Here is a 24,358-nt window from a genome sequence, read left to right as displayed (position 1 = left end):
CACCACGGGTAGTACCTCCTTTATGTCAGATACTTCATTTTAATTAGGGGATGACTGCATTATTTCAAAACAAAGCAGTTGTAGGTTATAATTGGGTGCTGTGTCAAAGAAATAAAGAAATGTAGGATGACAAGGGGTTATTCATTTCTGCACCTTGAAAATAAGGGGAAATAAGGAGTTATATAGAAGGATCTTCACAATTACACGGAAACCAGCATAGTGCATGCTTGTTGAATGAATGAATATCAATAATAACTCTCAAGAACTGTACTAAGCACTATATTTACTAAATATCTTACATATTATTTGTAATCATCAAATCACACTGAGAAATAAGTATCGCAGCAGAGACAACTGGCACGTCATCAGAATCTGTTTCCTCCTCTTCCCGGACAGCAGATGACCTGATTTCCCAGATTCCTTAACATCTAGGGTTGGCTATACTGATTCCTTTTGGCCGACGCGGTATAACTAGAAGAGATGTATACCACTTTGAAGCCAAAGCATCTTCACTGAAGTTGTAGTGCAACATAGACAGAAAACAAACAGATAAATACATGACAAAATGGTTTATAAATGGGTGGGGGGGGGGGCATGGATGGAGAGATGGGCAAAATATAAGTTAGAGAAAACCTCTCAATTGTAAGCTGGGAGGCTCACATCCTATGGTTTCAACCACACAACCAAAGACTGCAAAATGCAGTGTGGCAGCATAATCAAATTACATCATCAGGTTTTGGATTGTCAATAAACTTTCTAGAGATTACTCTGCACAGCCTAAGTTTAAAAATGATACCAGATACAACAGTTAAAATCACTGGGTTGAAACTGCAAGCTTCCTTTTTAAACAGAGCTATAAATGTATAAAAGCCACATGAGGGTACAGGTTTTTTCACGTTTCTTTGCTAATTAATTACTGAATCCAATGCCTTTCCAAAGTTGTTTTTGATATTCTTCTGTTTGTTTTTCCTTAATCTTTATAGCTGTGAGCCTTGATCTTCATGTTTTCCTTCTCAGAAATCAATCATTCCTTTGTGCTACATACCACCTCCTCCTTCCTGATAGTAGGTAGGCCAGCTTCAAACTGCCTACAACTTCACCAACATTTCCAACTCATCTTCATAGTCTTAAGCCCACTGGCATTATACATGCAATACTGACTCCAATAAAATTTATCATGTGGGATTAGCATAAGCAGAGGAGGCAAAATTCTCATTGGTTGCTCCCAGAAACAAAATGCTAGATAGCTCTCAAGTAAGAAGAGACTTGTGTCACAGTGTGGTTTGGATAGTTGCTATGACAATATCAAGTTCTTCTCTGGGAAAGACCATGATAAGGCATTCATTAGGAATGTCAGTACTTAGCAGCGAGGGTTGTTTTCTTTTTATTATTTAAATATCTGGCCAAGTAGCTGGCGTTTAAACAGATCAAGCATTTTACTTACATTCTCTAAACTTTAATTTCATAATGACTCCATGAAATTAGCATGATGGACAACAAAACTGGGGCTCAAAGAGATGCATAACTTACCCAAAGGGAAATCACTGGATTTGCATCCAGGTTCATCTTGTTGTAAAACCATGTTGAACTGCTTACCTTGACTGAATAAATTAGCAATGAGTACACATATTTACTTTAATTAACACATCTAAATCTTGCTTCATTCTATAACCAAAGCAGTTAAAAGGTAGAATTTGGAAGCACTTAAGACGAACCCTTCAATTGTTCTCTATTGTCTTCAAAGGCTGTCCCATCTAATGGTACAGATGTGTGAAACTCAGAGAAATGATAACAGATTACAGATGAGACACAACGAAAGCTTCCAGCCAGGAAGATGGGTTAGGCAGACAGACAAGCTCATAAATCTCCAGAGGAACATATCAAAATTCTGATTCATCCGTGAGGAAAAGACATGATGTCTCCCTATAAAAATTCACTGCACATTGCCAGGCATGGGGGTTCTCGCCTGTAATCTCAGCAGTTTGGGAGCCTGAGGCAGGAGGATTGCTTGAGCCCAGAGTTCAGAATCAGCCTGGACAACATGGCAAAACTCTATCTCTACAAAAAAATATAAAAATTAGCTGGGCATGGTGGCACATGCCTGTGGCCCCAGATACTCGGGAGGCTGAGGTGGGAGGATCTCTCGAGTCTGGGAGGTCCAGGCTGCAGTGAGCCAGAATCATGCCACTGTACTCCAGCCTGGGCAACAGAGAGAGACCTTGCTCCCCTGCAAAAAAATCACTGGACATAATGAAACTATTTATTTTTAAGAAGAATGTATTGTTTTTGCTGATTGAATACATTTACAAAAAAAATTGGAAGATACTATGTTTTGTTTCTGGTAAGTCATAATCAGGTAGTTCGTATTATTTGTTATATTTTGGAATGCAAGTACTACATATGGAAGCAGGACTGACACTAAGCATAAGAAAAAGTTTGGACTTAAGGGCTATTTTAATGGAATTCCCATCATTTTCATCATTCTTTTGTGATTCATAGTATTTGCCATGGAAGACCTCTATTTAAATCAAAAGGATTAACTGGGGGGGGCTACATTGATAACAAATAACTAGTTATCACAAATAGAAATTCGTGAAGGGATGGAATGTGGGAAAATTAGCTTTGATTATGAAAATGAAAAAGAAAAGCCTAATGCAGAATTCGCACCTAAGTGGGGGCAACCTACGCCAATCATTTCAAAGGCTGGTCACACCCGAGGCGTGACTAATCCAGCAGCGGATGGAACCTGGATTCCACGTTTCACCATGTTTGGGGTGGTCTTGGGGCTCCATGACCCGCAATTTTCCCAACGCATTTCCCAGGCCAAATGCCTCAGGTTCTGTCTTATTCCTGAATTGTGTTCATGATTTGAATCATGCTCAAGAGCTAAAATATTCATCTGAACTTAAGCCCCACTGACGGAAGCACTGAATATGCTTGACTCTTACGGTTTCCCTCCCTGCCTGGAAGTGGGCTCTATACCAAAGCAGGTGGTCCAGAGCTACTCTTCTGGCTACATCCTATCCTCATCCTCATTTTAAATGTAGCCAACAAAATATCTATTCTGGTTTTGGCTGCTGGTAGTAGGCAGGGGTCTAAGGTAGCTCTTCTGTTTCTCACTCCTGATTTCTGTATCTGCCTTGTGTGAGCTTCATCTGTGAATAAGAAGAATGCCACCCCTGTGATTAGGTCACACTATATGGCCAAGGAGAGGGGGTTTTTCAGATATACGTAAAGTCTGTAATCAGCTGGCTTGTTCAGCAAAAGGGAGATTATCCCTGGTGGGTCTGAACTACTAAAAAGAAGTGTGTAAGTGAGCTCCATGAAACGGGGTCTCAAGTTCAGAGACATGAAGTGACAGAGACTTCATGTTCTTGCTAGGTTTGAAGAAGCAAGTCATCGTAAGTTCTACAGCTGCAAGAAAGTGAACTTCTCCAAAGAGAACACGGAGCCCCCACCGAGGCCCCCATCAACCCCTTATTGTAGCTTCATGAGCTCCTAAGCAGAGGACCCATTAAGCCAAGCCCAGACACATGGAAATGGTGAAACACTCACATTTTTCTACCATGACACCATTTATAAACATTGGATACATTTATCATTTCAAGGATTCTTGCCATTTGCAGATACCTATGTTTGGCTGCTGAGGAGGGCTGAAGCCCCTTGACGACAAAGAAACGTGATGCTGGTTGTCATTTGATCAAAACGGGCTCTTGAAGCTCACATCAGTAGTACCACTGTGAAGTCTGTTTTTCACTTTAAGGCCATGTTAGACCAAGAGGTTTGTTGTTGCCCGTTGGGTTTTACTACAACTTAGGATGTAGAATATGGCAAAAGTATAGTTTCCTACAGCATGGGTTTCCTAGGATAGCAGTAATCAAGTACCACAAACTAGGGGTTTAAACAACAGAAATGCACTGTCTCACAGCTCTGGAGGCCAGACCCTGAAATCAAGGCATCGGCAGGATTGGTTCCTTCTGAGGGCTGGGAGAGAAGGACCTGCTCCAGGGCCCTTTCCATCCCTGTAGATATCCACCTTCTCCTTGTGTCTGCACGTCGTCCTGCCTCTGTGCTTGTCTGTCTCTCTTTTCTTTCCCCCTTTTTCTAAGGACACTTATCATATTGGATTAAGGCCCAGCCTAATGACCACACTTGATTACCATTGTAAAGACCTGATGTCTCCAAATAAGGTTACATTCCCAGGTGCTTCAAAATAGATTTTCTTTGGCCAGGCACAGTGGCTCATGACTGTAAACCCAGCACTTTTGGAGACCGAGGCAGGTGGATCACTTGAGCTCAGCAGTTCGAGATAATGGCCAACATGATGAAAACCCGTCTCTACCGAAAATACAAAAATTAGCCGGGCATAGTGGCAGGTGCCTATAATCCCAGCCACTTGGGAGGCTGAGGCAGGAGAATTACTTGAACTTGGGAGGCAGAGGTTCAGTGAGCCAAGATAACTCTAGCCTGGGCCAACAGAGTGAGACACTGTCTCAAAAAAAGAAAAAAAAAGATTTTTTTGAAGAACACAATTCATCCCATAATGCTCATGATAGAGGAAGGAGAGAGCATCCAAGGACCAGGTACCTTGCCTGGAGGGCAGAGAGCCAGCTGCCTCTGCTGTGGCAGCAAGAAAGCTACGTCACCCTCCCAATTTCAACAGCCGTGGGATCATCAAGGGCAGGAGAAAGGGAAAGGAAGAACCTTGAATGTGGCTGCATATTTAAGCCCCTAAATTGAAACAGGATGACCTACCTGGAAGTAAGAGTATGATTTTTTCCTTCCTTCTGAGAGTGGAAATGAGGGCTTGTGAGAAAGTTGAAAAATAGAGAAAGTTTCATTTCATCTTATCTGACTTGCGCTGCATGAATATTTTTATTCACCTGCTATGTTCTGAGCACGACAGAACATTTTTTTTTTTGCACACCAGAGGAAGAATCCAAGACTCTTTCACTTTGTCCTCAGTCCATAGGCCGACTGTCATTCCCTCCCATTTTGTATGCAAGGATTATAAACACTGCCTTCTGTCTCACCTCACCTGCAGCAGTTCAGGTAAAGTTGTTTGCTTTAATATAAGATATCTTGTGTACTAAGACTTCATTGAATAGGTTTCTTAAACTGACGAGCAAGTCATTTTTCCACTCTTGACTGGCTTCTTAGTGAGTTAATCATTTTGTGGAAATACAAATAAATCTAACACAAAATATCATAATATTTTCCTTCTTAATAGAATTTAAATTCTTTGATTTAAAACATTATAATTTATTCCTTAAGTTTGATTTTTCAAATAATATATTCAAACGTCCATGTTAAATGTCAAATTAAGAGACAATGATTTTATGAGTAATTTTTTATCACCAAAAGTTAATTGCCTAATGTACATTTTCCATTGAGTTACTAATATTATGACAATATTAATGCCATAGATTTTCAAGCTAATGCAGATCCATTTTCAAATGAAAATTAATTCTTAAAAAATGAAAGTACTGTATTTAAATCATTAATATCAATTTCCTCTTCGCAAACTGCCTTGAACTTTACCAGTTTGGCCCTAACAGTCCAGGAGAAGGAAAATACAAACTTTCTGGCATGGAAATAACATAAGAAGGAGCTGTAAGTTTCTTGGCAAAGACATTGACAACTTTTCAGGATAATCACAAAAGGGATAGGATAACTCTAAAAATGAACATAATGCTAGTCTGAGCCAGTTAAATGCTCACATAGCTTCTGGTAGAAAGAGCATTCCTGGAATTAAATATTAACTATGTTCTCCTAAGTCCTGAGATAGTAGGATAACTTTCTGTACTTATAAGAAGGAGCGATGCCATGGGTGACTTTCCTAAACATAGCAGAGAATCAGGAAAACAGCCAAGCATTTGCTGAGACAAAGGCACATAAAATATGAGTCTGAGGAATCCCAAGGGTAGAAGGGAGAAAGGTGGAGGGTTATCATCATAAATCATGTTAGAAACGAAGGCAAGAAAATCACGGTGACCTCTGGATACTAAAATGCAGTTGGTCATAATTAAGCTTCAGGCTCTGCTCTTCCTGGGCCAGTTAATCGGCATCGTCTACTGCCAGGCCTCGCGCCAGTCTACAGCAGTGATTGCCCGGAACAAGCTTCTTGGTGTCATTGACACTTACAAACTAACTCTGGTACTAGATGCAAAAGGCATGTCACAAGAGGGATGGGTGGGATGGGGTGGAAGGGACACCGCAGGAATGCCACTTTGCAGCCCCATCACCCTCTGGCGCCGTGTCTGCCCTTAATCACCATTACCAGCCCAGTATCCCCCCAGCCCTTCAGGGGAGGGTGTCAGGGATCACGAGGAGACACCTGGGACCCACACATTTTGAGATACCTCACCTCCTGCTTGAAAGTCAGGTGAAGAAGGATTCTTGAGTCAAACATGAAAGATTGTTTGAGAGCTAAGCTGACAGGAGAATTCCCTGTAAAAAGATGAAAGCCCCTGCTTTAACAGAGCCCCTTTTCATTTTTACCTTTAGAAAGCATTTCCTTTCATGTTACCCTGAGGTTATTCAGCGGAACGACAACAATCTCCAAAGACATTTTCTCCATTATAGAAGAGGAAAAGGTTGGCGCTGGGATTTGGCCAGGAAATGAAGAGTTGAAGACAAACAAGATGTTCTAAGATTGAGCAAACTATGACTCATTCTCTAAGTGAGCAGTCACTTTCAGATAAAATTCATATTATCTTCCTAGTTATTACCATTATTATTATTATTTTCTGAGATGCAATTTCACCCTTGTCATTCAGGCTGCAGTGCAATGGCGGGATCTTGGCTCACTGCCACCTCTGCCTCCCAGGTTCAAGCAATCCTCCTGCCTCAGCCTCCCGAGTAACTGGAACCACAGTTTCCTGCCACCACGTCTGGCTAATTTTTGTATTTTTAGTACAGACAAGGTTTCACTACATTGGCCAGGCTGGTCTCAAACTCCTGATCTCAGGTGATCTGCCCACCTTGGGCTCCCGAAGTGCTGGGATTACAGGTGTGAGCCATTGCACCTGGCCTCTTCCAAGTTATTCTGCCATTTGGCACTGATCTGTCTTTCAAAGACATTCAACTAATCAACAGAGATGCAACACCATAAGGGAGCAGAACACGTCAATATATTACCTGATACATTTTCTTTCATCATTACCCTGTTCTACCCTATCGCTTTCTACCTTAAAGGCTCCACCTGCAGGCAGAGGCTCATTGCCTTAGAGAAGGAGGGACTTAGAAAAAATCTCAGGCAGACAGAGGGTCAAGTGACCAGACTTGGAATTGCAGAGATATTGGTGAATCTACAACAGCCATAATGGTCCAGGACAAAATCTATTCCATGGAAGCTTGGAGGTAGGAAGAGCTGAGGCTGACCTAGAGCCCCAAAGAAGGTAAGTCTGATCAGCTGGAGGAAGGTGGATACCTACGAGATGTGTGATGGGGTCTGGACTAGAGCAGCTGGGCGAGAAGCAGCACCACTGCCTTCTTTAGAGCCACCAGATCAGTTCTTTCGGTAGCGATGGAGATGGGGAGGGGGAAACAGAAACCCACAGATCTCTTTCAGTGAAAGTAAAGCAACCAATAGAATGCCCTAATTCTTTCTGGGATCTCCTACAGCACACAAAAAATGTGATTTCCAGTGCTGGGTAGCAGCAATACTATAGGTATGTCCCCAAGGAGTGTCTATGCACAGAGTTCTGTGATCGCTGAGGATCCAAGGGGTGCAGTACAGACCTCATGACGGGCAAGGAGGAGGTCAAAGAGACTTTCTGAGAAAAACAGTATTTCCCAAGGGTGCTGGCTCAAAAAACCAAAATACGTAAGCCGGATGTTTAGCAGCCTGGGTAAGATATTCACAAGCTCCAACATCAGATGAGAAGGGAAGGAAGAGAAAATTGATCCACAGCATCCCCCGTTTCACTTCAGTGGAGGACGATAAGACAGAAGTCGCCAGGAAATTATACTTCGCTCCTTAAGGCAGAACAGTAGTGAGGCCTGATAGCCTGATCATCCCCAGGAAAACGATAAAAGGATAAGAAGAAAGAAGCTGAATGGGAAAGAGTATTTACCCAAAGGGGCCCAAGTTTTAATTCATAAGATTAAAAGAATGACGGTTAAAATGTTAAAAAAGCCACCAAAATATAGAAAACATAGATTTGGAATTCTAAATCCATATGCTCCATTCATGGAGGAGGTGGAAACTTGCTGAGCTCTCAGACCACTTAGCCAGTTCACAGACATAAAAGGAGACCCAGCAGAGAGGGAGAGGGTGAGTGGGAGATCACCACTGTGGAGAGGGCCACTGTCCCATTGGGGAATCCCACCTCCACTTCTGTGAATGCTCTTCCTCCACCTCAAGCCTGGGGGGAGCCAGGGGAGGACTCAGAGAGGGGGACACAGAGGGCTCTCCTCCCAGCCTGAAGAGCCAAAGCAGGCTGTGTCAGGAGGAATGTGAATACGGTGGGTGGACCTGTACTCCAGCGCGCAGAAGGCAAAGACTGGGGTTCCCCAAGGACCAGATGTGGGCAGGTGGAGAGACAGAAAGAGAGAGAGACAGAGGGAGAAGTCTTAGGGCTTAGACATGAGGGCCACCTTGAGGGTGGCAGGACCCCAGAAACAAGAAGCCAAAGTCAAGTCTAAAGGTCAGGAGGAGAGATCAGAAGTGGCCATGCAACCTGGCTGAATAGATAGGCATCATACTGGGAGGCAGGAGAGGTGCAGAAAGGAGCTCCCCAAAGGTGCAAATCTACTAAGAGTTCATGAAAGCACCCCTGTGGTGAGGAATCAGCTGGAACCCTTGGCCAGGCTCCAAGGACCAGAGCAAAAAGCTCCGTTTCCTGGCCCCATTCCCCTCCTTCCTACACTCTTTCAAGCTTCCTTGAACTTCTTCAGAGCTTGGCCTGAGAGACAGCAAGAGGTGAACGGGGGGCAGGGAGAGAGACTCTAATTAAATCTCTTCCTCAAAGTCAATGTCAGGCAGAGAAGAACCTGTGGCCTGAAATGAGCAAGAAATACAAATTGTGGAATTGATTACTAACTTGGCTGAATACCAGGATTAGTAAATTTAGACTTTGTTCACTACTTCAAGTACCCACAGGACTGAGTGAAACAAAAATCACAGACCCTGCTGAAACTGCCGGCACGATTTAACTCCTACACACGATTTAATTGGGCAGTTGGAAAAGGAAATACACCCCTTTTGTTTTGATGTTATCAAAGATGTGCTTGCTCAGCATCATTATTGTATTAAGTTTTCCGCTGAAGATTAAGAAAAGAATAAGAATAGAATAGGAATAACAAAGGAAAAATACAGTACAACAAAAACATAAAAGAAAAGAATAGAAAAAAAGATTAAGAAAAGGAAAAGAGGGACGTAAGTAATGCAGATTCAGGCGTAGGCACAAACTATGTTACAGGTAGAGACTACTGAAATACTGCACTCACTTTGATAACTCAGAAAACACAGGACAAGATCTGGACAAGATCTGGACAAGATCTGGATCTGGGTTGTGCTTCCTCTATCACTAACCCTAATAATCACACTTATTAGCTAAAACCTCTGCCTCTAGCTTCTCATTTGGAACATACCTTTAATATACAGCCCTACATAAGTTGAGCCAATATGCAGCTCAACAATATATTAGCAAGGCAAGTTTTATTTCAGAATCCGTGTGAGAAGTGGCATGCACGCAGCCTCCCAGCATTCGTTGGTGCTGGGGTTTGTGCGTGACAACATCAGGGAGCTCTTCCAAATGCTGGTCGCTCAGTACCCATAGGTAGGCATTCTTCCTCTAGATTGCCAAGCTTTCTTACCAGAGGAAGATTTAGGCTGTGTCCACTTCGGACCAAAATAATGAATCAGTTCAGTTGTTATGTGTACACCATTTACACTGGGGTTTGACAGATTTTTAAACTTTTTACTCGACTGTCTTGATATCATGTAGTTATTGCTATTTATCAGTCTATATTTATAAAAAAGGCCTGACGTGGCTACACGCAGGTGCTGTGGTCTGATACCATGTAAGGCACCCACAGCATCCCTCACCAGATGAGGTAGAATTTATTCACACACAGGCATCTCCCTTCCAAATGGAACTTATTCTGACTTTATATCTCCTATTAGGACTAACATCATTAACTAATTGTCCAATAATTTCAGCAAAATGCAAAGTGTAAAACGGAAATATTACCTGGCCCCACTGCAGGAGTTGTGGGGACCTCACTGGCAATCAGATTATTTCCTGTCTGTCTTCTCTTGCTCTTCACTTCCTAGGAAGGCAGGCAGATCTACCAGCTTCATAATTCTAGAGCAAAGTGGGGCCATACGCAGAAGCCTACACTTGCCCCTGGAGTTTATTTTGACTTCTGCATAGGTGGCTGCCACGGCAGTTGTCAGAATCTGAAATTCAGGAGATGCCCCTTGATAGGCAGAGACGCAATCTGATGGCAATGTGACAGGAACAGCTTTCTAACGGGGAGAGGATACCCATACAGAAATTTTCGGATGTTCCCAAGGCCACTATAAAGAAACACGAAATAAAAAGATACATCCCATGAAACTACAATTTTGGAAGAGTAAAAATAATTACAGTAAAAATAAAGACATCCTTCTTTGTTTTTTTAAAACCGTTTTCTTCAGCCTCCTATCTGAGGGTGCTGTTTCCGTCTGAAATCTGAACTGACACACCCTGGAATTATAGGGTTATGTTTCCCTGAAGGGAAGGGTGACAATGGGAAGTACTAATGAAAATATTTCCCCCTCAGGATGACATATGTTCTTTAAGTTAGTGACTCCCCACCCCTCCAATGCCCCCCACCCCAGCCCCGCAAGGTCACCATGGAGGCACCAGAGGACAGATTTACAATTCTTGGCCTTCACGTAGATGAAAGCAGCAGTCTTGGGGAGAGGGAGAATGCTAAGAAAAAACTGCCGAGGTGCAAGCTGTTTCTTGACCCTGTGCCTGTCCTGATCTGTATAAGATTCTCCAAGCTTGGGAAAAGAAAGCCAGAGCCAAGGCTGAGCCAGGTGGAGGAGGGGAGGGCTGGAAGCCTGGACTCTTTGGCTGTCTGGACCTCAGGAGGTGCTGTCCCGGCACGTGCCCTGAGGGCCTTGATGTGGGAGCCGAAGAGATGGCCTGGGGTGTGCAAGACAGTGCGGGCCTGGTTCCAGCCCCTGCTCTTGCAGGAAAGAGGAGCTGGCCTTGCTAAAGCGGGGGTGGCCCACAGGGGCTTGCAGGGTCAGGGCAAAGGGTTGCTCTTGGGGGAAGCTGCAAGGAGGTGTGAACTGCAGGCAGAGATGCTGGAACACATCTCAGATGCTAACCTTCACAGCGAAGACACATCAGACATGTCGGCCCCTTAGGGCAGATGGAGACACTGTGCTGGATGGTGGGATGCTGCCCATGACAGTGAGCTCCCGACTTAGATTCAATGCCAGCAGCAGGGACAGAGAGGCCAATGGCTGAATAGAGGAGACTTCAAATCTGAAACGCTTGAGTGTCTCTCCCGGTTTGTAAGATTCTGGTTTTTACCCTTACGTGGAAGGTGGAATGAGCACATTAGAATAGTATTCTTTTCTCCCTCTTTGTGAGCAGCTTCTTTGATAAAAACAGTCTATTTTTTCCCCAGGTGCACCAAAGTGTTCAGTGGCTTCAGTGAATAAAGTCACTGGAAGATATGGGTTTATTTCTATTTAATTAGATATAACTTTTCATTATCATTATTGTGAACTTGGCTTTAAATTATGGCTTTAAATATATATAAACTATACATTATCACTTCCCTTTATTTAATCCTTTATATATATATATTCCTTTAAATAAATATATACATATATTTATTCCTTTATTTATGTGTGTCTGTAGGTCTGTGTTCTCATGGCCACACAGTAGGCTGCAGGCCACTTTGCAGGAATTCTTCCCCGCCTACTACACTTACTGCTTAGCACATAGGTGTTCAAAAGACATCTGTAACAAATAAATAATTACACACAATTATCAAGTAAAGTAAAGCTAGACCAAAATGACATAAAATCTGGATCAACGTTTCCATGCAGAAAATCCTAACTTTCACTTCAGCTTTATTCATTTCATACTTATACAAAATACTCATGGTATTTTTCCACATACTTAGTGCCGAGTTACATTTATGTTTGCTTTCCATTCTCTGCTGTCTTTTTTTAATAATACAGAAATTTTCCTACAAAAATGTACTGAACACGTGTAGTAGCATTATAGAATCACAGCAGTAGCTGCAAATGATTTATGAAACTATCTACTCCGGATAATACAACAGTGTTATACATACACAATTACTTTCATAAAATCTGGAATACAAACATGAATAGGAAGGCCTACAACATTCAATGTGTTTTGTCAGCCTTTAAAAAACTTATTTCTGAACACAGTGGTTTTTCTTCTTCTTTTAAAAAAAAAAAAATCACATTCTATCAGAATCCATCTAAACTATTTCAGAGATGTGAAAAGCTGTCATATTTGCAAAGACCAACAAAGAAAAAGGTATTACAGTTATCCATTCCACCTCTTATGCCAGTTAAATATTTTGGGGAGCTCATTTAGGTTTCTAAAAGAGAAGATCATGCAAAATGCTTATTTTAGGTCTCCTTAATGGAGACTGAAGAATGCTATGCAGCTCTCTGCATGGCTTCATTTTTTTTTTTCTTTTTTATCTCTAAATTATTTGACTTCTTTAAACCTTTCACCTGGATACTTTTCAAGTTTTCCACATGCACCTTTAATAGAGGAGGCCTGGAACCAACCAAACACAGATTAGAACACCTCACTTCTCTAAAGTTAACCTTTACCGGGCAAGCTGAGTCACTCATGAAAGAGTCAATAGCCAGGAGGTAGACAAAAGACCAATGAGCTGCCACATCTTCACAGGACTGACTAACGGGCCACAGAATTGCACCAAAGCTTGAGATCTATAACCTGTACTCAGATCCATCATAACCCACTTATTCTTTTTGTAGACAACCTACCAACAGCCATTAACAACCTTGTCTTCAACCTACACATGAACAAAATAAAATGCATGTCAGGACACAGACGGCAGTACCTAGACACCAATAGCAAATTGGAGCTAATGGTGGAGCTACATACACAGATATACACTAAAGAATAGATAAATTTTAATGGATGCAATCAGAACTCCACAGTTTAAGAACTTCCGAAAAAAAAATTTATCTAGTACTTTTATACACGATTTTTATAGAAAAAATCATTTAATTGTATACATATATATCAACATAAGAAAAGGCCACAGAAATGCAAAAAACTTTTTTAAACCTCTCAATAACCAGGAAGATATGCACTATGATTTCTCCTTTGTCCATCAAGGGTTTTGGGAGCTTAAGAGCTTGCCAAAGTAAAATAGCGCTGTCCATGGAAGAGCGAAGACCAGATTCCAGGCCGTTTCACCCCCGACGCTACTGATCTTTGTAGGATAGTTCAAGATGCAGACTCACTATTCTCAAACTTCTGATTGCCTTTCACTCACTTGCCTGCTCTTGCCTCCTAAATATATGTCTGTTCTTAGGAACTGTATTTGGGCTTTGTAGTAGTCGGTGAGGGCGGCCATAACAAAACACCACTGACAGGGTGGCCTAAACAACAGACACTTATTTTCTCGTGGTGTAGACTGCAAGTCCAAAATCAAAGTGTCTGGAGGTTTGGTTTCTCCTGAGGCCTCTTGCGTTGCTCTTCAGATATCCATTGTCTTGCTGTGTCCTCACACAGCCTTTTCTCTGTGTTTGTGCTCTCATGGTATGTCTGCTTTTTCTTAAAAGCATGCCCGTCCTATTAGATTAGGGCCCAATACTTACAGCCCCGCTTAACATTAATTGCCTCTATAAAGACCCTATCTCTAAATGCAGCCTCACTGAGGGGGTTAAACTTCATCATATAAATTTGCAGCGGGGGGATGGGGTGACACAATTCACTTTGCCTGAAAGGCCTATTTATTATCAAAGCTTCGATCATATCTGCAATTTGATGTACACCAAACCTGTCTCCTCAGATCTCAGCTTATTTGTGCTATAGTCACACATTTATTTCCAACTACCTAATCAATAGTCTCATTCTGATATCCTGTTAGACTAAACTTGTATCAAACCAAACTCATTGGCATCCTGGTCAAAGACATTTTCTTTTCTCATGTCCTTGCATTAATCAATGGTTTGATTTGGTTTGTACTACTTTTCAATATTCCTGTCTTCCTCATTTCTCCAGCGAATCAACAAGTCTTACTGATAACTCTGTTCAAAATGTGTTTGCATTTACTCATTTTATCCTCCCACTCTACCACTTGAGTAAAGGCCTTCATAACCTCACACCTGAAAGAGCACAGTAATCATCTACTACCTCTGTACCTCGGACCCAACAAAGAGGTTCAACCTTATTCAATCCCCTCCTACTGTGCATGAGAGGAATCCTTTAATAGGATGGTATGTCACCCTTATTGTTAGGTTATGTTATATGACGTAGGTAGCTTTAAGAAAGGATAAACCTAAGTTAGACTTGACCTAATCAAGTTAACCCTTAAAAGAGATGTAGCTCATCCGGGTGAAGGAGACTTCAATCATGAGAGAAATTCAACAAGAAACAGATTGTTCATTGTTAGCTTTGAAAATGAAGGGGGCACTCACTGTGGCAAGGAATGCAGGCAGGCGACAATCCCCTGGGGAACAGTCAGCAAGGAATGGAGTCCTCAATCCTACAACCATAGGAATTGAATTCTGCCATAGCTACCTGAGCTTGGAGAATGACCCCAAGCTCCTAATGAGATTTTAGTCCTTATTGATACATTGATTTCAGTCTTGTGGCACTCCAAACACAGAACACAGCTATCTATGTTATGCCAAAACCTCTGAGCTACAGAAACGGTGAGATCACCAACAGGGGTCTCTTTAAGACTCTGAAGAGTCTTGTGTGGTAAGTTGTTACACAGCCATAGAAAGCTAACATTACTTGGTTACCCTCTAATTCACCTCCCACTGCCACATTTACATTCCTTGTTCAATTAGTTCATAATTTTGGTACCCTTTTACCAACCTCATTGAATATTATCATAATGCTAAGGGCCTATAGATGAGTATTACATGCCTTAAACATACACACACACACTTTCCAGCGAAAGGAATTATGTGACTTTTGGAAACATAACCAAATGCTCAAAAGAACATAAAACCAGTTACTTATATTTGGAAAGGTAATTCAGTACTATTTGTTCTGCTATGGTATAAAAAAAAATCCACATTATTTTAACAGCAATAGTTATTGAATAGCGAAAATCTAGCAGCATTTATATCAACTAATGTTAAGTTCCATCAGTACTATGCCCAAATATCCTTTTATTCCTTATCATGTTAATTCCTGCCATTGAAATTTACACCATTTTCGAAGACCTTTGATTTTTGCTTCATGTAAGATAGCAAATCTATTCCCCCAATTTGGCAATACAAAATTTTCGTTTCGGGCAGGCCATTGTTTTCAGTGGTCCACTGTGTATCTCCGTTCAGTGTCATTCCTCTTCAGAACCACTTATGAAGAAGAATTCCTCTCCATCAATCCAAACCTTCGTGATGCATCTAACACAACTTCTTGTTCATAAATTCATGAATTAACAAACGTGTACTGAAGTGCCTACTGGGTATACTAGAAATGACGAGATGCTTTGCCATTGGAAAATGGCTAAAGCTAATAAAGATTAGGCAGCCGCAAAAAAAAAAAAAAAAAAAAATGAAAAAGGTCTCTACACAACAATATCAAATGATACTGGTCAAAATTCATCTCTATTTTACAAAAGATGTCTGTAAACCACAGGAAGGAGACATTGTTTTTAAAAGTATACATGTATAGCTGGCTATCTTTCGCTTAACAGAGAAGGAAAATAAGAAAACATCTGCTTATCTTTAAGAAAACAAGCTCAGGAAGAGGAAGCCAGAAACATGGTGTTGACGGAACACAAGTGGTAGAGGTAGCAGAGGGCCAGGAGGAGGCAATGGGGAGGACAGGAATGAGGAGGGAGGGAGCCTTCTCTGCAGGGAAGTTTTTTGTATAGATTTTGCTCCTGGAAATATGTTAAGGTTCCAAATAAATTCAGTGAATAAAGGCAGGACGATACTATAACTGAAAACATACTGAAACAAATAAACGTAATTATACCTCAAATGGATATCATTACCTCTGTGAAGGGAGAAAAAAAAGAAATAGAAGTAATCCAAGTGATTATAATTCATTTGGAATAGGCCTTTTCCTTACCTCAGAATTGCTGGGTTGTTGGTATTTAAATGATTGAAGGTTATCTCTTACGTTGCCTCAATCCCCTATTATTTTGGCAGGACTCATGACTGGCCTAAATAGTCAGTTTTCATCTTTTATTTATGCTGTGTTTTCTCCTATGTACCCACTATAGAAATGGAAACTTCACTGTAGTAAACTTTTCCCTCTTTGTTAATGACCATTGCTGGTCTAAAAATGTTACCTTTATTTTAACATTGCTGCCTATGGCTACTAGAAAATTTGTTTCAAAATAAACATACTTCTTGGAACCACAAACTTTCCATATAACTAAAATGTGATGCTTGACTCATCCAGATCTATCTATCTATCTATCTATCTATCTATCTATCTATCTATCTACCTACCTACCTACCTATTCATCTATCCGTCCATTTATCTATCCGTCTACCTGTCTATTTATCTAGCTATACTTCTCCCACACTCATATATGATTCTCTTTTAATGACTTGGGGAACTTTTCAACATTTTGTTACTCCACTGACTTTTCACACAAAGGGGGAAAAGACACACTTAAGGGTACCAGATAAACAAAAATTACTAAATAGCTAAGAGCAACTGTCTTGAGGGTCCTGGAGGCCCTGCTGCCAATGCTGGGGCCCAGCACCTCCATTCCAGCTGCTGCTGCCAGATGTAAGTGCCACAGTAGTCAGATGTGTTGTTTAACTCAAGTGAAAATGGAAATCCAGGCTTTTAGGTGTAATCAAACAGTTTTCAAATGTTGTCATTCAATTTAAGATATTTGTTTCTAAAACTACCTGTGGGCCCCTCCCAACCCATCTATAGTTCACACTCAGCTGCTGAGGACATCGTGAGACCTCAGATATGGAACAACAACAAAACCAACTAGAGGTACCTAAGCACCAAATTATGTATTACAAACCAAATTTGCATGCAAGGGAGAAATAAAACTGGGAGAAGTGGAAAGTGCTGCAGAAGGAAGACCTGAACTGAATTTGGAAGGAAAATACTACATCTTAGACTATAGAAAATAACAGGAAAAACAAAGTTTGCCAACACATCATGGCTAATTATGCCCTCGGTGTCTTTGTAAACAGAAGGGCCCAGTTCACTATTCACTGAAACAGCTTGGTTTTACCAAATCTCGAAAAGTTAATATTATGATATATCCAGAAAGATGAAGATAAACATGACATGTTTATAACGTGATTTCCCCATTCTACCTCTAATTTTTTAAAAAGTTATCATTGCTTTTTTCAAAGTTGTTAGTATGTTTCATATAATGCTTCTGATCTTTTCTCAATGTCCAGTTGCTTTTACTTTTCGCTGGGTCAGAGTCTAATTCTTGAACAATCTTCGCTGTTATTTCCAAATGCTTTTAGACCATGGGTCCAAAAGCCACATTCGCTAGAATTTTGCATAAACTGAAGATAAGAAAACTATGAGTGTATGAAATTTTGTAAGAAAATATTTTGGTTTTATTTTCCTAATTAAGTTTTGTTAAATCAATGTCGTCAACTCTGACTTCTAGTGTCTCTGCATCACTAGCATTTGATTGCTGAGTAAGCATTATTTTGGTGTATTTTAAAGTATTATCTGCCACAATATATATGATTTTGGAACTATTTCTAAGTATACTGAAAATTCTATAGCTAAAACCATATATAAATTTATCATATATAGATACACCTATATATCTATATGTATCTATATTTTAGATACATATTTTACATATATATGTTAATGTCATGTTAATGAGACGTTGATGTCATCTCTTCTCTTTTACATATTTTAATCTTTTTCTTGCTCAATTCCCTCGACTATTTCACAATGGAAATAAAAAAGAAGTTCTTAGAGCCAAATCTTCTATGACATTATTAAATAATTGGGTTATTTCTGTTAATCTTTTAAAATATATAGAAAATAATCTTCATAAGTCCCCTTTCCCCCAAATAGTATATTGTAAATATTCTTATACAATTAAAGATGGGGCAGAAAAAGAATTCTACAACAAATTACCCTAAATGAACCCTAGTCTATGTAACAAAAGATGTAAAATGGTCAGAGATGGCCAGACTGAAGGTGTCGGGTAATTTGGTAATGCTGGTTCGTAAGAAATGATGGCTCTAAGGGGCTGCAGGACTGGAGAGAGACCAGACACCCCTCTCTGCAGAGGCCACTTTCTAGTAAATGATCAGCTGGTGTTAACCCCTATGGGGCAATTTCCAATATGAGTAATTACTTTTTGTGCATCTAAATCTTCTCTGAATGTGCAACTGGGAATACTTTCATTAAATGTTATTCTTTCCACACCATAAATTAATCCCTATACATGCCGTAGATCCCCTGTGAATCTCAAAAAGGAGTTGTGAAGATTAATCATTTAATTTGTGTGAACTGTTTGAAAATTGTTTTCCCCTGGCTCTTTGAGAAGCTCAATATATGCTCAGCTGCACACAATGGAAGTATTTTAACAAATTAATTTACTGAACAACTACTATGTGTCTGGTACTATGCCAGGCAGTGTGAGAATGAATAACATTATTAAACAATCGCTGACTTCAAGGGATTTATTAGCTAGTAACAAAACTGAAAAGACATGGTTAGGCCACAACCTCAAATGCCTATGGACTATGAGGCAGAACTAAGAGCAACTGTCTCAAAGGCCCAGGCACACTGTCAAAGATGGGGCCCAACACCCCTACTCCAGCTGATGCCACCGATGGACATGATTGCCAGCGTGTCCAGATGTGCTGTTTACCTGAAGTGAAAATGGAAATCCTGCTTTTTATGTGTAATTAATCAGTTTTCCTATGTTGGCGTTAAATTCAAGATTTTTATTTTTAATACTATCTATCTGTGGGCCAATCCCCACCCATCTATAGGTCACATTCAGCTCCTGAGGACATTGTGAGACCATGGATCTGAAACAGCAACAACAAAACCAACTAGCGGGATGGTGTGATGGCGCATGCCTGTAATCCCCTCACTTTGGAAGGCCAAGGCAAGTGGATTACTTGAGGTCAGGAGTTCGAGACCAGCCTGGCCAACATGGTGAAATCCCATCTCCACTAAAAATACAAAAATTAGCCAGGCATGCTGGTGGATGTCTGTAATCCCAGCTACTCAAGAGGCTGAGGTAGGAGAATCGCTGGAACCCAGGAGGCAGAGGTTGCAGTGAGCTGAGATCACGCCACTGCACTGCAGCCTGGGTGGCAAAGTGAGACACTATCTCAATAAAAAAACAAAACAAAACAAAACACCAACTAGATATAACTAAGCAACAAAACAAGTACCAAATTATATATTATGTACATAATAAAATATGTATTACAAACAAGATGTGCATATATGAGAAAATGAAACTGGAAGTGGAAGATGCCACAAAAGGAAGACCTGAACTGAATTTGGAAGGAAAATACTACACGTTTGACTATAGAAAATGTAAGGGGGAAAAACAGTTTGCTGACATGTCATGGCTAATGATGCTTTATTGCATCCTAATACAACGGAGATGTATCCTAAATGACGGAGACATGACTTTCACAGAAAAACCTGGAAGGCACTGCAAACATTGAATAATTTTCCTATAAACTCAGATGTGAACAACATCCATGTTCCCAAACGTTTCTCCACTAGTAATAAGAAGATGATTATGAAAATGAAAACCTTGCTCCTTTCAGCTTTTAAGATATAAATAGTGGTGATTGTTAACACATTGTGAGATCAAGAGGATTATACAGACAAGAATGATGACCCTAACATTTGCTTTCAAGATGTTTTGAAAAATTTGTCAAGCTGGTCATTGTGTGGAGATTACATCTAAGGATTAAAGGTTCTTTGCAAACTCCCCTCTCCTGGCCATGCCTGGCCTATGCAGGATCCTTTCTAACAAAAAAGGATGCAAATGCATGGGTGGCGACAGGCATGTGGCCTTCTCCGCAGTCACTGCTACCAGGAACCGAGAGATCACTACACACATCTCGGTTGTTCGTGGTTCTGCAGGGTCAGGAAACACCCTTCAAATCCACTTTTTATTTCCTGATGGATGAAATGCAGCCACAGTGGTGTGTAAAATAATATTCATACATCTCTGCTAAGAAAGAAAAGTCAAAAATAGAAGGGGAAAAAAAAAAACTTTTGTGGGAAGACAGAAACTGGAACAAAATTGGTTGGAATTTTAAAAGATTGATGAAGAGGCATTCAATGCTTGCAGAAAAAAACTGGGAAAACAACTGATGTCAGGAAGCTTTAGATAAGACACTCAAAAATTTCATTTTAATATTTATTGCTTGTAGTGAAATTGATCGGTATCTCTGGCATGATGAGGTCATGAAAGAAGAGATTGATGCAGGCAAATTCATTATTTCTGCTTCTGTTCTTTCTGTTTTGATATTAGTCTATTTTCTCCCAATAAACTATCCTATTGCATACCTCCCAACTTTTGCCATTTGTGGTAATGTAATTTTCCTGTCATCTTTTATAAAATACTAGAGTACCCATCTGTTGTACGGGTAGGGATAAAATAGCTTCCTTCAGAAGAAAACACTGACTGTAAACAGCCAAGCCCCATGAAAGACAAGAGAATCTTCTAGTGGTCCTTTATCAGATTATATTTTCTGGTGCCAGGGCAGCCCATCCTGCTTGACCTTTTTTACTTACGTGCATGAGACAAACAGTGGATCCTAATCAGTCATATGATAAAATTCTGTTTTTTTTTTTCTTGCATATTTAACTAGGATATTTTAATGCAAATACTCTGATTTCAATTTATTGAAATCAAGGAAATAAACATAAAAAAAAGAAAACAAATGACATAATTTAGTCAGGTATCTTTAAAGATCACGCACTACATTACATGTCTCAGAGACTGGCTTCAGAAGTCAGTTGCTGGCCTCAGAGACATGACTGACCTTAAAACGTAGGTGACAATGATACCCCTTTTCCTCAGAGATTGTAGCAAATCACAACTCGAAATCTCACAAAAACAAAACACAACAACAGAGTCTCACTCTGTCACCCAGCCTGGAGTGCAGTGGCACGATCTTGGCTGGCTCACTGCAACCTACGACTCCCAGGTTCAAACGATTCTCCTGCCTCAGCCTCGCAAGTAGCTGGGATCAGCAGGTGACTGCCACCATGGCCAATTATTTTTTGTATTTTTAGTAGAGATGGGGTTTCACCATGTTGGTCAGGTTGTTCTCAAACTCCTGACCTCAAGTGATCCGCACGCCTCAGCCTCCCAAAGTGTGGATTACAGGCATGAGCCAGCAAATCACAACTCTATCCAGAAGATGCTCCTGAATCTGACATCTCGGGGATAAGATCAGCCGCCTCCTTGGATGTGGTGAAGTATCTTTATCTCAGCTGTTTTGCCAAATAAGCACATGGAGCTGATTTCGATTGTGCACTGCAGATCAGCAAAAATCTTTCTATGCGCACAGTGCATAAGCTTGAGAAAATATCCTTTATCTTATAGAAAAAGTTGTACTGTTGAATTTATTTTTAATATTATCACATTGCAACTGTTAAATTAGATTTTTTTTTTAACTTTTAAGCTCAAAGGTACATGTGCAGGATGTGCATGTTAGTTACATAAGTAAACGTGTGTCATGGAGGTTTGTTGTACAGATTATTTCATCACTCAGGTATTAAGCCTAGTAGCTATTAGTTATTTTCTTGATACTCTCCTTCCTCCCATCCTCCACCTTCCAGTAGGCCCCAGTGTGTGTTGTTCCCTGTATGTATTCATGTGTTCTTATGACTTAGCTCCCACTTATATGTAAGAACATGCTATATTTGGTTTTCTCTCCTGCATTAGTTTGCCAAGGATAATGGCTTCCAGCTCCATTCATGTCCCTACAAAGGACATGATCTCATTCTTTTTTACGGCTGCATGGTATTCGATGGTGTATATGTACCACATTTTCTTTAGCTAGTCTGTATGAGAATATAGAAGGGAAGACAGAGAGTAATGGAAGATAAGAGCTAAAGCCCCACCAAACCATCTTAATTTTTTCCACCAACTTAGGATACTTCCCTCATCTCACATGTCAACCAAAACTGCAGCTGTCTGATCCACCGTCTCGTGTCCAGGCCGAGTGGCCTCTCAACATCTGTAATACCATAATAGCTTCCTCCCTGGATGTCCTGCCTCTCCCAGGCCAGTTCCCCACCACACCCAGAGGGCCGAAGTCCTAGCAAGCGCCATGATGCCGGAAGCAGAGGATGCCGGATGCGGCATCAGGAGCTGAGGAAAGCAGGCAGCCTGCAGAAGCCGATGACGGCAAGAAAATGGGTCCCCGGAGCCTGTAGGAGCAACAGCCCTACAGACACCTTGTTTTCTGCCTGGGGCTTTCTGACCTCCAGAACTGTAAAAGAATAAATTCCTGTTGTTTAAGTTCCCACGTTCATGGTAATTTTTAAAGCAGCAATGGGAGACTTTACAGTACTCGATACATGAAGGTTTTATGTATAATTTTTAAAAACCAGTGAATTCAAAACAACTGACATGCCTTTAGGGTCAATGAAATTTGAAACAACCACGGCAAATATTTTGTTAGTGTCCATACCTTATTACATAATTATTAATAACATTAAGTGTACCATCTTTTCAGTATTTAAGTGAAAATTTACAATCATTCAGTAAGGAAGGCTCTCTGATGACCATAGGGTTCTTTTTACTTGGTACCTGAAATTGTGAAAACAGAAAATCATAAAGGCTATCTTTTTCCAAAAAAGCCTTGGCTGGAAAAAAATAACAAGGTCACAGGTGATAAGCCTAAAGTTCCAGACTGAAATAAAGACTGTGAAAGAATAAGAGACTCTTGACCAGGGGCTAGGAGAAAGAAGAGACTCCTGCTACCCACTAACAGAAAGAGGCTAAGGAGTATTCAGTACCAGCTAGTACATTGAAGATAAAACCAGATTTGGAGTCCTATGAAATAAGCAAATTTCATTTAAGTCTCTGCCAACAAGGGCAACTAACTTTCCTGTACCAGTTGAGGTTTTATTATACTGGTTTGAAAGATTGCTGATTTATAACTTTGAGATTTAAAACACTTGCTATAAGAATAGATTTGTTAAAATGTTTGTTGTAGCAAAGAGAAATAGTTGTGAAAGATGCTTCCTGGGAGATGGTTTGGACCTGGCAACTCATACTCATTAGCTTACAATGACTTCACTGATCTGTGTCTAATCAAAACATGAGTCTCTGAAAATTAGAAACATAGCTAAGTTATCCTCCCTTGTAAAATCCATTATACAGGTGAAAATAAAGTGACTCTAACGATGCATAATCTCAACTTGTTTAAGTAATAATAAAATTTTTTCTTTCTTTTTTTTTTTTTTTTTGAGACAGAGTCTTGCTCTGTTGCCCAGACAGGAGTGCCGTGGCACAATCTTGACTCACTGCAACCTCCACCTCCTGGGTTCAAGCGATTCTCTTGCCTCAGCCTCCCAAATAGCTGGGACTACAGGTGCGTGCCACCACACCCAGCTAATTTTTTGTATTTTTAGTAGAGACAGGTTTCATCATGTTGGCCAGGCTATAATTATTAAATATCATATTCTTAAAGCTGCTCAGTGCTTAGGGTGAGAAAGCCTTCCCAAGGGAGTATCTGTTCTCTTCTGCCTGGTAATGGAGCATAGTCACTTGCCATGCTGTTCAGCACATCTCTCTCCATTTATTTTCTATTCTTTGAGACAATTATTCCTCGTGTTCCAATATTCTTTTTCTTTTCACTGTCTGATTTTCTCTCTTGAATAAATCTCTAACATCCCCCACAACTATCCCTTTTAAGTTTCAGATACCCAGACAACAAAACACATAACCAAGATGCTTGATCACACACAAGTGCATGAATACACATGCACACTTATACACCATGCATATGTGTGTGTGTTTGCATGCCAAAATCTTGCTTCGAAAACAGAAGAAGGCATGTAAATAACTGCTTGGAACTCATTGGCAGACAAAGAAACAGAGGAGATGTCAATTATTTAAGATAATCTCCAGGAAAGAAAACGGGTCTTTTCTCTTAGCATTGCTCCCCTTCCAGAGTAGGTTC

General features: G+C 40.5%; 1 protein-coding gene across 4 annotated transcripts in view; it reads right to left on the bottom strand.

Annotated features, from left to right (window-relative positions):
* PRKN (parkin RBR E3 ubiquitin protein ligase) overlaps window positions 1–24,358 on the bottom strand; it is a 1,416,081-nt gene that overhangs the window by 969,858 nt on the left and 421,865 nt on the right. The window lies entirely within an intron of this gene.

Source organism: Rhinopithecus bieti, unplaced genomic scaffold (genome assembly GCF_001698545.2).
Source record: "Rhinopithecus bieti isolate Rb0 unplaced genomic scaffold, ASM169854v2 scaffold_3948, whole genome shotgun sequence".
Taxonomy (NCBI): Eukaryota; Metazoa; Chordata; class Mammalia; order Primates; family Cercopithecidae; genus Rhinopithecus; species Rhinopithecus bieti.
The sequence above is the reverse complement of the archived record's forward strand: the minus strand, read 5'-3'. Positions and strand labels throughout refer to the sequence as shown.